This window comes from Lycorma delicatula, chromosome 6 (genome assembly GCF_047948215.1).
Source record: "Lycorma delicatula isolate Av1 chromosome 6, ASM4794821v1, whole genome shotgun sequence".
NCBI lineage: Eukaryota > Metazoa > Arthropoda > Insecta > Hemiptera > Fulgoridae > Lycorma > Lycorma delicatula.
Window position 1 is genome coordinate 155,146,520 of NC_134460.1, and position 16,945 is coordinate 155,163,464.

Genomic DNA, 16,945 nt, shown 5'->3' on the forward strand with positions numbered 1-16,945 from the left:
GCTTAAATAATATTTTGTCAACTTTTCATTATTTTTAGTGGAGAAAGGGAATTGATAATAAAAATGGGCTTAATTCAAAAGAAAAATGAATAAGCCTTTGCTTTTATTAAATTATTTTATTTACGGGTCTCTAAATAAAGTAGACACTAGTTTTTTTTTTGGCAGCCAAAGTGACAACACTGCAAAGTTACACAAACATGGTTATATGAACAGCTGATTTATATTAGGTATTAATATATTTAGTCTATTGTTGCCGCATGAGATGTAAACGAACTTTTCGTGAAATGAGTTTTTCTTGTGCGTTACAAAAATGAGTGATACTAATTATTAGCAACGTTGTGCAATTAAGTTTTGTGTTAAACTCGGTGAGACTGCTACTGAAACTTTTTCAAAATTAAAACGGGCGTATGGAAATGATGCTCTGTCACAAACTAAAGTTTTTAAGTGGTTTAAAGCATTTTCAAACTATTAAACATATTTGTACGTATATAATCTATTAAGTATACCGATCATTTTACATATTCTCCATACATCATTCATAGAATATGTATGTAACATTAGTTATAAGAGGGTATTCATAAAATATGTATTTAACATTAGTTATAAGAGGATAGCTTACGTAAGTTATGTTCGGTTAGGTTATGTTGATACAAGGTGTGGCATTTGCACCCCATCGGTTGGTCACGTGGTGAACGCGTCTTCCCATATCAACTGTTTTGGAAGTCGAGAGTTCCAGTGTTCAAATCCAAGTAAAGTCAGATTTGAATACTAGATCGTGGATATCGGTGTTCTTTGGTGGTTGGTTTCAATTAACCACACATCACAGAAATGGTCGAACTGAGACTGTACAAGACTACACTCATACATATCATTCTCACTCATCCTTTGAAGTATTATCTGAACGGTAATTCCCGGAGGCTAAACAGGAAAAAGAAAGGCATGGCATTTTCACACACGCTACAAATCTTTCATCTCATCCTCTGAAGCAATACCTAACTGTGGACCTGGAGGTTAAACAAGAGAAAAAAAAAGGTTTTTTTTGTCTTCTTTATGTGGCCTATAAGTCTGACTCTTCTTTTAACTATATTTTTCCAAACGCTTCTTTCTTCATCTATTTTCCGCAACACCTCTTCATTTGTCACTTTATCCACCAGTCTGATTTTTAACATTCTCCTATAGCACCGCATTTCAAAAGCTTCTAATCTTTTCTTCTCAGTACTTCGATCGTCCAAGTTTCACTTCCATATAAAGCGACGCTCCAAACACATACTTTCAAAAATCTTTTCCTGACATTTAAATTAATTTTTTATGTAAACAAATTATTTTTCTGACTGAAGGCTCGTTTCGCCTGTGCTATTCAGCATTTTATATCGCTCCTGCTTCATCCATCTTTAGTATTTCTACTTCCCAGATAATAAAATTCTTCTACCTCTGTAATCTTTTCTCCTCCTGTTTTCACATTCAGCGGTTCATCTTTGTTATTTCTACTAATTTCATTACTTTTGTTTATTTTCATGCAATAGTTCTTGCCTGGGGCTTCATCCATGACGTTCATTGTTTCTTCTAAATCCTTTTTACTCTCGGCTAGAATTAGTATATCATCAGCAAATCATACCATCTTTATCTTCTCACCTTGTACTGTTACTTCGGATCTAAATTGTTCTTTAACATCAAGTGCTAGTTCTATGTAAAGATTAAAAAGTAACCGGGATAGGGAACATCCTTGTCGTACTCTCTTTCTTATTATGGCTTCTTTCTTATGTTCTTCGATTATTACTGTTGTTTGGTTCCTGTAAATGTTAGCAATCCTTCTATCTCTGTATTTGAACCCTAATTTTTTTTAAATGCTGAACATTTTATTCCAGTCTACATTATCAAATGCCTTTTCTAGGTCTATAAATGCCGAGTATGTCGGTTTGTTTTTCTTTAATCTTCCTTCTACTATTAATCTGAGGCCTAAAATTACTTCCCTTGTCCCTATGCTTTTCCTAAAACCAAATTGGTCTTCTCCTAACACTTCTTCCACTCTCTTCTCAATTCTTCTGTATAGAATTCTAGTTAAGATTTTTGATGCATGAAAAAAAGGTTATGTTGATATAATATAACCTAGTCGGAGGCGGTCCCTCGGACCCCCTCCCACCAAAAATGGTTTGACCCCTTTCTTGGGGGATTTCCCGCAAGCCAGAAATGCAACACTTGCTTATCGCAATCCAAACGCATGCGTAGACAGTTAAATGGCATTCCAAGAATCTTCATAAAGTTTTCAAGTTCTTTTGCTAGATCAGCTAGTGCTGAAAAAGGGGATGAACTAAAATTCTTAGCGATAAATTATGATAATAAATGTTCTGAATCTGTCTTCCAAGAGGAGTATCTTATTTGATGCGAGGAGATGAAGTCATTAAATTTAAAATACGATCTAGAAATGATTGAAATATTTGATCGTTGCAATAAATAATATTTGCTGAATATCCATTTTCTCATTATTATTATTATTATTATGCTTTTACAGCCAACATGGGACCACTTAAGTTCATTTTAGTTGGATCTTTTCTGAGAAAAGCGTGTTATTTTACTCTTCCGAGCTGCCCAGTATTTCTTAATCCGTTCAGATCTTGCTTTCTTTTCTTCATCCGTAAACAACCTCTTCGTTGTATTTTGTCGTTTGTCTGTCTTTTGTTTAAATCTAATGCTTTTGTCTTTTAGCTTTGTAATTTTTCCAGTTTTATTCTGTAGGTCAGTCAGGGAAATTCCCATTTCTTTCATATCTTCTCTAATTTCTTTGATCCATCCTACTTCTAGCTTTTGGAACCAGAGCTTTTCAGTGATATTTCTTGACAGTCTTGTTTCCGGTGTCCTTATGTGATGAACAAAGAAAGAGATTCTTTTTTTCCGCATAGTATCAGTAACAGGCTCTATTTCTCGATATACCACCTCATTTGCATTTGGCACAACCCACCATTGGCGCCTTCTTTTTGGTGTTTTTTATCAATACACGTTCTGACAATTCTCCTCTCTATTTTTAGAATTTTTTCAATTCGGTTTTTCTGAGTGATTTTGAAAAGGGTCTCGCTTCCGTAGGTGACTTCTGGCTGTACTACAGTTTTATAATGTTTAAGTTTTGTTTTAGCAGAAAGGCATTTTTTGTTATATGTTGACCAAGTTAATTTTTGGCATTTAATCATTTTATTTGTCCTGTTTTGCCATGTCACTTTTTCATTTAAATTATAAGTTATTATTTCCCCTAGATATTTAAATTGTTTTACTAGTTTAATTTTCTGATTGTTTACCGTAATGCGCTCTATTACCAGAGGATCTATGGCCATTAGTTCAGTTTTTTCGAAAGAGATATGAAGCCCTATCTTTTGTGCTAGGTTTTGAAGGCTCATGATTTGTGTTTTGGCTTCTTGAATATTATTTGCTAAAAGAGCGAGGTCATCTGCAAATCCTAGGCAATTTAGTGTGATGGAGTTTTTCTTAGTACCCATTTTTATATTTTTGGGATTTATTTCATACCATTTTCTCATGACAAATTCAAGGGCGCAGTTAAAAAGGAGTGGTGAGAGGCCGTCTCCTTGCCTCAATCCAGTTTTTATGTAGAAGGGTTGAGAGAGTTCACCTCTGAATTTCACTCTGGACTGGGTATTGGTTAAAGTTAATTTTATCATGTTTACGAGTTTAGGGTGAAGGCCCAGGTTTCTCAGAATATTCAGCATGGATGGTCGGTGTATACAATCATAGGCCCTTTTAAAGTCGACGAAGGTGATTATTAGTTGTTTTTTCTGTCTTTTATATAAGTCCATCATAAGTTTTAGGGATATTATTTGCTCCGGGCAACCTCTCCATGGCCTAAATCCTTGGTATTCCCCAAGTTCCAGTTCAAGTTGGTCTTTGCATCGGTTGTATATGATTCTCGACAGGATTTTGTATGTGCAATCCAGGAGAGATATGCCTCTATAGTTTTCAGGATTAGTTTTATCCCCTTTTTTATGTAATGGATGGATGAGGGCTGTGGTCCAGTGTTCTGGAAGTTTTTCTTCGTTCCATATTTTCACGAGGCATATATGTAGGGAAGTTTTGACTGAATAAACTGATGAGTGTTTCCAGAGTTCTGCGAAAAGCTGGTCTTCTCCGCTTGCTTTGTAGTTTTTTATTTCATTTAAGGCTGCGAGAACTTCTTGAATTGTTGGCGGGTTGATATTTACTGGTGAAGTTTTAACTGGAGTTTCAGTGTCAATCTCAAAAAGCTCTGGGGGGTCGTCACAGTTGAGGAGTCTATTGAAGGTTTCTGCCAAAATTTCAGCATTTTCTTTATTGGTGTGGGCCATATTTCCTTTTTTTCCTCTCAGCATAAGGGTGGGTGGTTCATATCTTTGAAGATAAAAAATATATATATATGTATATATTTTTTAATTTGAATTCAAAACTTTTCGGGATTGCAGAGAAAGGCGCTACTACCCGCCATGAAGTGTGTGTGTGTGTGTGTGTGTGTGTGTGCGCGCGCGCGCGCGTGGCTTTAGATCAATGTCAACAATTATTTCATGTTTTTTTTTATTATTTTCTCATTAGGTTTTGTCGTTTCATACAAAAAAAGAAAATTCTGAAGCCTAAACTATGTACATTAAGACAAAAATAAAGCCTGAAGTTTGCAACAATCTTTGCACGATAATTTTTTTTGTTGTACATTTTAATACGACTCGGTCCTCCATGCTATGTTGGTTAAAAAAAAAAGTTATCTATCACTGTAACTACCAATTTTGTATTCGCTCGAGTATTCCATTTATTGTATGTTAAATTTTAAATTAATGTAATTATAATATGTAATGTTAAATTACATAAATTTTAAAATACGAGAATATGAAAGATTAATACAATTTTGAGTCTTTTATTTACAAAACTAATCGGTTTTAAAATAAAGCGCTGCTGAAAGGTGCCGAATCCCCAATCAACCTTTGTATTTTTAACATGCCAAAAAAATTAAAAATAATTTAATGTTGATTCGCTGTCGATTCAAATTTGTTAATAGATGGAATTTGACGCGTCAATTGAGTATTTCTTTAGTACGCGGAAGACATAACAATTTTTTTTGACACGCTGTCTATCTGGCAACGTCTTAGCAACGGTTGCTGTACCACCGGAAGGGGATTCGGTCCCCCTTCCTCTCTTCATGTACATTCAACCGTTCAAGGTTAAACAGTTACCACTTCTAATGTGTTCCATATACTATAATTTATCACCAACGCCTTTATCAGTGATTTATTTATTTTTTTTTATATTCGTTGTGGCCATTGTTTCGATTGAAATTATTGAAAAAAATGCTTTAAGTCAGGAATTGAATTGAGACATGTTACGTTTTTTTTTGTGTATGAAACCTAGCTAAACAATTGTCGATGGTGGTGTTCTAACATGGGACTCGAATCTGGGACCTTCAGTATATCGGTAGGTTTTTAAAATCTTTTATTATGAATTTATATATAGATGTCGATGTAAAAATATATTTATTTTTATAAGATACCAATAGATTGTGATTCTAATGTTTGTAATATTTCTTTTTTTTTATGAACGACATGCGGGTAAGGATTACGAACGCAAATTTGTGTCCAAAACGAAAATCAACTCGAAATCTTCAATACGTTAATCGTCGGTTTTTAATGATAATTCAAGCCAAGAATCGAATCTAGAATTTTCTGATTTTTTTTTTTTTTGAGAGGAGAGTGATACTCATATGGGAATACCTTGTAATCTGAGAGGTGTCCAAGTTAAAAATCGATGCCGAGACCTTTAGTACATCAGTCATTTGTTCTACTGTTTCTCTACAAACAATCTGTTATAAAAATGAAAATGAGACGATAAAATTTATAATATAACTTTTTAGCGGGCATCTATGGTGTGAGTTGTAGCGTCTTGGCCTTTCATTCGGAGGTCTCTGGTTCGAATCCCGGTCAGATATGGCATTTTCACACGCTACAAGATTCACAATCGTATCATTTTATTCCAGCCTGTGAAGCAATACCTAAACGTTTGTCTCGGAGGGAAAAAAATTAAGTGTTTTGCACTATATTCCTATCCTATTAAACGGCATTTGTATTTGTGTCTGTGTGTGCGTCCCCCTTAGCTTAGCATTGGAATGTACCGATCACTAGCGGAAAATCTCGATTCGTTAGTACATGTCTCATGGTCAGGTCTATACTTGTTTTATTATTATACCGTAAACATAACGATATATAAGCGAAATATATATCGACGTTCTGGGAAAATTTAGTACTTTTTAACCGGATCCGAATTTTTGGATGAAAATTGCAAATATCTCGAAAACGGTCAGTCCTAACCCTCTGGAAACATTTTTCGACCCCCTCGACGATTTCCCATTAAATAATTATAAATAATTTAATCGTTTAGCCCTGCAGCTATAAATATATAAGAACGAAGTATATAAATTTCTAAATAATCTAAAATTTCTATATAAAAAAGTTATCTAACACTGTAACTACCAACTATGCATTCGCTCGAGTATTCCATTTATTGTATGTTAAATTTTAAATTAATGTAATTATAATATGTAATGTTAAATTACATATTTAATATTAATTTTGCCGCTCGTCCGATTTTCACGATTCAAACGGCGTATGTATCAGCAAATCGAGCACTAACTGTTTAACGCATCGAATACGCTATTGATCGACCGGATCTTGTTTATCCGGAAATTAAATCCTGCAGCTAGTAAATATATAAATAAGAACAAAGTATATAAATGTCTAAACAAACACAGATTAAACTTCACACATTACTTTATGTTAGTATTAATAAAAAATAGATCTCTCTCTCTCTCTCTCTCTTTCGGTGTGTGGGTGGTGCGCGCGCATTTGTATTGTAGATGTATTTACTGTATACGTAATAATCAGCTAAGTTGATAAATTTAGAAATTGTGTAATCATATCATTACCCCGTTACATATCACCGGTAATATTTTTTATAATCTATAATAATTTATGGTTCAGTTATTTTTCTTTTAAGATGATTATTGAAGACGTTACATGTCTATTGTTAATTACACTACTCGATTTTTTTAAATTTCTGCTTTAAATTAAAATAAAAAATTGTAATTTTTGGCAAAAAAAAATAACTGAAGCGCGCACCCGAATGTGCTTTTATGTATATGTGCAATCATCATGTTTACGTGCGCGGTTGTAATTATATATATACATACTGAATATTACATAAAATTAAATAATTGAAGGTCTCATCATTAACCGTTTATGTACTGTTGGCTATGTTATTTAGCTAATCATGCGGGTGAATTTTAAAAGTTGGATTCATTGTACAATTGTAAGTTATCACGCTTAATAAAAAATATTTAAAAAAATCAAAATAAATTTTTGTTGCAAAAAAAATTAATAATAAATATGATCACCTAACATAAAAACCGACCGTTTTGATCTGCAAAACACATCAATGTAAGTTTAAAAAAAGCGAGAAAATATTTTTAAAGTATTTCATGTAACAATAAAGGCCATTTTACCTTTTTAAAATATATAGCTCATTTATTAATCATCAAATGCAGACACAGATAAAAGATTTTGTTATTAACAGAAATCTAAATTTTTTTTAAAAACAAAAAACAGAATTTAAATAAAATATTGACACCCGAAATAATTAATAAGTAGCAATTATTAGAGGACATTTAAATAGAAATTAAATACAAAAAATTTAGTCTACAAAAGAATCGGAAACCTCTCTTTTAGTGTATACTAAAAGAGAAATGTATAACTTACTTGAAAGCAAATTATTTTTATTATGTATAAAGTAATCTATATATAAATTTTATAAGAACTTACCTGGTTTACATGTTGAATTCTTTTCTGAACGGTCGTTTAGATTCGTTTAAAATATTCCTAAATATTAATAATGTTCGCCAAATACAAATAATCAAGTAAACAAAATTTGATACGGCTTTGATAACGACGCTACAAATCGTAAAGAAATATTATTTGGTGTATTTGACAACTTTAATCGTTAATAACAGTAATACTAATTTAACAAATTATCAGAAAGAAAAGATTAGATTATATATATATATATATATATATATATATATAAGTTTGGTTTATTTTTTCTACATTGCTTTATGTAATGGAACAGGTAATAATATTATAAACAAATATAATTTTTCATCAACATAACACATTTTGACACACGCAGTTCTTTTTTTTTGACGAATTATGGCGCGAAGCAGATGGAAGGACGAGATTCGGAACATTCTAGAAATTTTTCTATCTGGTCCCATTCACGTGCACACTCCCTCACAATCATCACTACGTACAAAGTTATCACAGGAAGTAAATTTTGTTCAGAGCCATCTTTTTATTTTACTAATGTTAGTTTTTTATTTATTATTACTTCCTTATATTAATAATACAGATTACTTAATTCATTAGTTTTAATTTTCGAGTTAATAGTTTTTAATTCCTTGTACGAAGTAAAGAAAGTATATTATGATCGTGAAAAATTTTCAGATTTCAATGGAAATATCCGTTTTGACCATCCCTGAATCCATTTTTACTAGTTTTGGCGTGACGTCTGTTTGTATGTATCTCGCATAACTCAAAAACGATTAGCTTTAGATTATTGTAATTTTTTATTTAGGACTGTTGTAACATCTAGTTGTACACTATCCCTTTTGATTGCAATCGACTGAACAAAAAGTGCCGAAAATCCAAAAAATTGGGAGTAATAAGCCCTCACTGAGAGCTTTTCAACGATATATCATAAGTATATATATATTTCACTTATTTTATATTATGGACGATAACTGCCGTAATTTTGCGCCAATCACTTTCAAATTGATACATAAAATATAACTGCCCAAAATCTCGATCGAGTTCGTTAATGGGAAAAATCGGACTATGGGAGTGGAAATGGGGTGGGTTTTTCGAAAAAAACAAAACATCGCTATAACTTTCTTATTAAGTAAAATATTGAACTTCTGTTCAAGTTCATATAAGGGCCTAAAATATATGTAAGTAAAGTTTTTTGATATCACCAACGATTGGCCCATGGGGTGGAAAAAATGGGGTTTTGAAGACAAAAAAAAAATCATACCTCCCTTAATAGGCACAATTTTCGAATCGGTTTAAAGTGATCGTTATTCCTCTAAACATTACCTAAAACTTTTGTCTGAAACAAGTTTTGATATGACCAACCCTTACTTACGGCAATTGTAAGATGGGCTAAAATTCTCGTACGCTAAACATGTGAAACTTTTTTTCACGTGCAAATTATTTTTGTATCGAGTAAATATGAAGTTTTTCTTAACATTAAGGTGGAAATCTTTTTTATCCCCTATTTAGCACCGGTGAAATCTACATTCGCCTTCCGGCTTGCCGAAAGGTTTTTTTTATATTATAACACTTTTAAACGACTTTCAATATAATTTATTATAAACGTATTTTTTAATTGTAATCAATAATTTAAAAAAAAAAATTGCTTTAAACTTTTATTTTATTTTAGAATTACATTATTTTAAATGAATTTTTTTTGTGGTTTTCCGAGAAAAATAAATGACGATTATAAAAAAAGTAATCAAGTATACTAAGTATAATCGGCCTCCGTGACGCGAATGGTAGCGTCTCGGCCTTTCATCCGGAGATCCCGGGTTCAAATCCCGGTCAGGCATGGCATTTTCACACACGCTACAAATCATTCATCCTATCCTCTGAAAGTAATACCTAACGGTGATCCCGGAGGTTAAAAAAAAAAAGTAATAATAACTATGTTTCTTTCCAAACCGTTAACTGCCATTCTTATTTCATAATTAAAAAGAAAAAATAACTGGATGTTAATGTTGTCAATTGATATTAATAAATTATTTAAGATAAAATAGATTATGAATATTTATTTTTATAATGCGTGATGAAGATAAAAGTTCCTTGCCGCCCTGTCTCATCAACGTTTTGTTGCTGTACACAGTTATGTAACCGTTCCTCACTCCAGTCACGTACGTTCAAGTTTAACAGAGTCTTATCGCTTTTATATATCCCTTTACCCAGTGGCAAAAATATAAAATAAAACAACTTAAAGCAACTTTAAGCTTTGTTTGATGGTTTTTATTTATTTGTTTTTGAATTTCTTGTCGGGCTAAGAATTATTTTTATGTGCAAATTAAGTTGAATATTAAAAAAAAAAAACAAAAAAACGTTAATTCAAAGAGCCGAACCCAGTACCTTCAGTTTTTTTTTTTAATCCGGTTAATCTTTTTCTTTTTTTTCTGACCCATTTCTGAGGTCCTATTTCCTAGATGTAACCGGGTATCGAATCTGGAACTTTTAGTCTAGCAGGTAACGTAGCTACCTCTTTAATAGCACGGAGTCATGTTACATCTAAAAAAGATTAATACTGTTTTTTTTTAATTCCTGATTTGATATTTAAAAAATATAGTAATACTTAATAACAAAATTGTATTGTACTACAATTTTTTTATATATTGAACTTGATTACGTATATAAAATGATTATTACATGTAATTAAATAATAAGTAAGAATCTCGTTATTACCCCTTTGTGTACGGTTGGCTGTTCTCCATTTATAGTTTTAAGTGAAAATTTATTCTCTTTAATATTTTATCTAATTATAAGTTCGGCAACATTGATAGTAAATTTTAAAAACAATTTAATATTAGACGACGTGTAATGATGGATGATCTTATGTTAAAAAAATTTGATGATGAATGAAACAGTTTGCGAACCAAATTAGTCTATCGATGACGTCATTCCGGAGTGGGGAGACGATGAGAAGAATTATGTGTTGTGTAACTAAAGAAATTCACCGAGATGTTTTGTCTTGTAGTTAGTTATTGGCGGGAATTATCGGTAGATAGGCGACTGAATACGCAGTGAAATTGTCTTCATATAACAGTGTTGTTTAGTCTCCTAATCCACATGTAACGTTATCCAAATTTCATCTTTTTATTGAGATATTCCTTATTACTGATTTAAGGTGAGTTTTATTTATTTTGTTAATATTATTACATTTTTTAGACAATAATTGGCAGTTGTTTTATTCTGTGTATGTATTATTCAAATTATTTATTAGATTAAAAATGTTAGATTCCAGTTAACGCCGATTGATTTTTACAAACTAAATTTAATAATAATAAATCAATAAATTTGTTGTATTTATCAATTAATAATTTATCCAAGTACTAAATGGCGGGTAAACACTATCGAAAAAAATAAATAAAGAGAAACAAGTTATATGGTTGTATTTTAGGTTATTTGGTCATTAACGGTGTATATATTTAACTAAACTGATATAAGCAAAGGGTATTTCGTGAGTGATATATTAGATATATTAAGTTTTAAGTCTGATAACGAGAATGAATCGTGCTAAGCGAGAAAACAATTCGCGTCTGTATCGTTATAAAGAATATACTGATTTACTCTGGAGCTCCTGGGTTCGACATCCAAAATAGCTTACCGTTTCTTCACCGATCTGAGTTAATGTCGTTAAATATTCATAAATGAGTGTATTCTCGGGAATAACACAAAAATTTGAAAAAAATAATTTTTGATAGGAAAGAAAGCTACAAATAATCATTTTAATAAATTCGTAAAAATATTTTTAGAAATCTATCGGCGTATTTTTTATTTAACATATATATTTAACAATAATTAATCGTAAGAAAAGAAAAAAACATCGGTAGCGAGTTTGTAGAAGGCGACCGATATTTATAATTTATGTGAGGTTCTGAGTTCGACCCCGGGTAATTGTCATATATCTTAATAATTATGCGTACATAGTATTTAAAGCAGAAATTATTCGTAAAAAGTGTACGACATATATACAACAAACAGTCATTACAAATTTTTATATTTAACATTTCCCGTGTTTACTTTATATTTTTTAAGCTAACAATTTATGAAGTAACATAATTTAACGATGTACTCGTATTTTCGAAATAAAATTCTATACGCGTAATTTTTTATTACTACAAACGACGTTGTAACTTTTCTTCTCGTCGGGAAAAATCTTTGGATCAGAGGTTAAATTTTACGTAAATTTTTCATTTACAGTTACCGTTTTTTTGTTATAATTCCAACGAGAAATTTTTTAAAGCTTTTTCACGAAAGGAATGGCATTAATAAATTTAAAAAGTGTCGAAAACCTTAACGGTCAATTTTTTTATTACAAAGTTTTTGTAAAAATGCACTTTGAGTGAGAAAATTGAAAAAATACAAACATGTTTAAGTAGCCCACCGCATACAGCGAGAGAGATTGACGGAGGGGGAGAGTGAGAGAGTGACTGGGAGAGAGAGGGGTCGAGTGAGAGAGCGAGGGTGATGGAGAGAAATTGAGAGAGGGTTTGGTAGGGGGATCAATGATGGAGAGGAAGCGAGACAGAGGGTCTCTCTCTCTCTCTCTTACTTCTCTTCTCTTCTAATACTATTCTTAATACGGAGTGGTATATAATCGCAGCTCTAACATTGTGACTACAACAGGTGCCATGTTGCCAATTAACCTTTGTTTTCCTTCCCCCCTGACACTTTGGCAGCCAAGATCGGCATCAGGTAATTTACTGCGTTGCGTTTGAGTTATTCAACACATAGAATACATCATCCAAGCTAACCAGTAAGGAAGATGAATGAAAAAAATAATTTTTAATATTTTTGTAAAATTTTTATTATTTATTTATTTTTTTAATTTAATAATGAATCATATTATTATTTTACTATTATTTATATTTATATATTAAAAAAAAAAATCGTGTTAAATTCTTTGTTTGACAATAAGGTCAATGAACTTTGATATTTATCGTTTATGTATTAGTGTTAAAAACTTAAAAATCATACTTGATAACTTTTTTGTTTATTTTAATTTTTTTTTATGTTGTTATAATACAATTAGTAAAATAATCACTGATTTTATACATCCGACTCTCGGTTAACCGGATTACATATTTTATTTATCCGTAAAATTTACATAAACTATTGCTTGTTTAAGTACTCGAATTATCAGAGATTTTCTTGTTACAAAATTGTGATTCAAATTAAATATAATCTGAGATTAATGTTTATTAAAACGTCGATTATTCGGACCTCCATATCTCAAACATTTTTCGACTAATTGCGGGGCCTTTTATCCGGAGGTCCCGGGTTCGAATTCCGATGAGGCATGGCATTTTCACACGCTACAAAATTGCCATCTCATCTCATCCTGTGATGCAATACATAACGGTTGGCGCTGTGGAAATGAAAAAAATTGTAGATACTGTGTATGTTGTCAATACGAGTAAAATAAATTAATAAAAAAAAGCTGGTTATTTAGTGTAACATAACTTATATAAATCATACTGCATCATCTGCGGAACTGCTCGGCGACGGCTGTCTACAATCCCGTTGCTACGAGTGGTACCCCCACCCTTCACAACAGCTGTGTTGAAGGTTAAACTGCATAAAGCAATTTTAACAGTATAATAATTAACGAATTTATAATACTGACTAAAATAGAGTCTTTCGGTTCATTTTTTTTTCTCACACCACCCGGCATTTTTATTTTTTTTTATCATTTTTATTTATTTATTTTGTATTTTAAATACACGTATAAGCAGCACGGATGTAAGTCAATAATATCGAAACTTAGTTCTTCAATATCCTTTTTGGTTTTTTTTAATTAGCTCTAAATAAATAAATTTAACTGTATGGAGACTAAATTGATTCTAGGCGAAATATTTTATAAATATTATGAATGCGATTATGTTTTGAAAAGGATTATGTTGTGAGAGTCGAACCCAGGATCTTCAACTTAGATTTTTTTTAATATTGATACTCGGATATACATTACGAATTGAACTACTTACTATCCAAACCGGGAATTGAACCCGATTTTTAAATATTGTTTTTTTATCGTTAATAAACAGTATTTTTGAATGAAACTGTGTTAAATAAAGGAAAACTCCGTTTTTGGTGGAAGATCAAGTCTATTCTGTAACGTTATGTAATATTTATTTTAACGTTAAGTATGTGATTTTGTGCGGAAACGAAGAATCGAAATCGCGACTTTCAATTTGTCAGTCTTTTTTTTTTAAACTGAGAATCGAACCTCCAGATTTTCATTATTTAAATCCTTTTTCTTTAGTTTTTAATCTTTTTACGAACTTATTTTTAAAAAAACTTACATCAGAAAAATTGAACTCTGTGGTAATCAAATTGAGTTAAATTTTTTTTTTTAATAACGATTATGCGTGCAATTGATAACAACTCTATAATCGAATCTTCAATTTAATTTTTTTTAACGCATAAAACTCCCTACAAGTATTACATATATGGAGTGATTCCCGAGCTGTAACCGAACCCTAAAAATTAAATATAAATTTAATACAAAAATTTAATCTTTTTTAAAAAAAATTCCAAATTTTTTTTGAATAAAGGACGTTTAAGAAATTATAACGAAACGAACTGGAAATTATATGAGGCTTTAACTCGACGAGTACAAAAACCTGACTTTTTCTGCTCGCGGAAACGATAATACTATTTTAAAATAAACTGAAGTTTTTTTGGAAAAGGGTTCATCAGAGTAAATAATTTTAAATTATACTTCTTTTATTTAAGTATATGCCTTGTTGGATATTTTCGTCATCCATTGATCTCTCATCTAAAACCAATTCCTTCATCTCTTCTTCAATCACCCGAAACCTATCTTCCCTCTTGGTTCATATTCCTTAATACTTTTTAGAATTCAGTCTGCATCCATTCTTCTTATGTATAGAGCTGTTGTTATTTATAATCATTAATTTTAGCATTTAAATTAAAAATGTTCAGTACTTGCTTGTATACTCATTACACCTTCTGTTCAACTTTGGATATTCTACAACCGCTTTCAAGAACCTCATCTCTCTGTTTTACAGTGTTTGCCTGTGAGCCGATCTTATTGTCCATGTCTTGGACAATAAACAACCTGGAACTGACATTACCTGATAAATTTCAGGAGGATTTCTCATCTTATTTTATTTTTAAGCATGTTTCACTGCGCTATTCATTCTGTTGACTCGTTCGGTCTTATTGTTTATTTTAACCTTACTGTGATAAGATTTGTTACATCCAAGAAAGTTAAAACACTTGACGTACTCAATAGAATAATCATCAATTACAATCTTTGATCTAGGGGTCATTGCTCTTGTAAAAGCCAAAACTTTGCCCTTTGTCACTGAAAATGTAAATTAAAATCTTAAAAAAAAAACATTACAAATTACCAGTTTGCAGACCTGACATGACATGACAACAGTATTGTTATACGAACTACTATGCTATTGTTGAAGTTAATAGACTGTTGAATAACAGTCATAGATGAAATTTAATTTTCTATTTTTTTATCCATTTATATCTGTTATTTGTTATCTATTGTTATTTATTATTATTATTATTATCTATTGTTTAATTTTATTGTTTGTTATTTGTTATCTATGAGATGCTCTACTTTATGTAGAGCATCTCGGAAATTTTACTGAGTCTCATTCACCTAACCCTAGAAAAGCTTTTGTTAAAAAACAAGAAAATTTCATTGTACCCTAAACCAAAATAGACAAAGGATATCCTGTTAATTGATACTGCCCCATCTCCCAGTGATCAATTTTAACTACATATTGGAAACCTCCTTTTTGGTAAAAAAATTATTTTGTGAATAACCCCTTCCAGTGAATTGTTTTTATTTAGTAGCGATCAATCGTTTTATTGGTTTAAGGTAAATTAATATTTCAGCAGTAATCTATTGAAAATTAGTGCGATTGATTTAAAGGAAATTCATTTTATTATTATAGTCCTTAATCAAATTGATGTTAACAACTGAAAACAGTTATTTCCATTCTAACAGTTGTGTGAGCTTTATGTCAGTCTTGTCACAATGTGTTAAATTTGTTAATTAATAAATAGATAGTTTTTGCTATTTCTAAACAAAGTTTCTAAAAAGTTTAGCTTTATTAGCAACAAATCCTTCTTTTTTTAATGTACTTGTAATTTAAAACTTTTTAAATGCAGGAAAAGTTTACATTTTATAGCTTTTGTTTTGAACTGTTAATTAGATTTCAGTCTTAAGTTAACTTGTTTATCGTTCCTTTTTATTACAATATTATAACTTTTATGTTAGTTATTCTTATCTTTCTTATATACTTTCAACCTCTGTTAATGCCACCTTTTTGTCTCTTTTCTTCACCTTTTTTTGTCATAATATCTCATTACATTCCTTGGAGTTGCAGAATATTCAGCCAAATTTTATTCTCTCCCCTCTTCGTTGGCATCTCCTTATCTTCTCTTATCTCTTTACTTCTCTTTCCGCATATTCTATTCAGGTTTTTTTTAAATCCATTCTTTGCCTCTCTTTGTTCACTATTCATCCAGTCTCTTCTTCAGTATTCATTTTGACATACTCGTATCATTCATTCTTTTCATACGATCATATAATCTAAGTTGTCTGTTTTCTAAGAAGTCCACCACCAGGTTCTGCTTTAGTTATCTTCTCATGCTAACAATCATGTTGATGCGATCTTGTAATGTCTTTCAATCAATTCTTAGATATTGGAGCTCTGTTCTTATTAATTAGTTGTCTTTAACATAAGTTTCTGCTCCATTCTTGGTAGGGAGGAGGCATCAACTATTCTCTTCCCTCTTTATCGGTGTTTCCTTATCTTCTCTTACCTCTTTACTTCTCTTTCCATATATCCCGTTCAAGAATTTTTTAAATTCATTATTTGCCTCAACATCTTTAAAAACATCAACATATTTATATCACCAGTACTCTACATTTGTTAAAGCATATTACATTTTAATACGATGGTGATATAATACATATTAACATCTTTAATACTTCGAATTTGGTGCGTGCCTCCATGTGGTTTGGCTGGATAGTTCTTTTTGTAGAGAAAAAAAGGCCAAGAGACTGAACTAAAATGGAATTCCTCCGG

The 16,945-nt window shown here is 31.2% G+C and overlaps 2 protein-coding genes across 3 annotated transcripts in view; one reads left to right on the plus strand and one right to left on the minus strand.

Moving 5' to 3' along the window:
* Positions 1–7,958, minus strand: part of LOC142326964 (uncharacterized) — a 54,640-nt gene extending 46,682 nt beyond the window's left edge. Inside the window, exon 1 of the mRNA XM_075369697.1 lies at positions 7,833–7,958. The gene's annotated coding sequence lies outside the window, so the exon portion shown is untranslated. The remainder of the gene's footprint in view (positions 1–7,832) is intronic.
* Positions 7,959–10,850: 2,892 nt separating this feature from the next.
* The window catches only part of LOC142326390 (endochitinase-like), an 83,740-nt gene continuing 77,645 nt past the window's right edge, over positions 10,851–16,945 (plus strand). Inside the window, exon 1 of one of the 2 annotated variants that reach the window (XR_012756768.1) lies at positions 10,851–10,989. The gene's annotated coding sequence lies outside the window, so the exon portion shown is untranslated. The remainder of the gene's footprint in view (positions 10,990–16,945) is intronic. The other variant, XR_012756772.1, reaches the window with a different exon arrangement.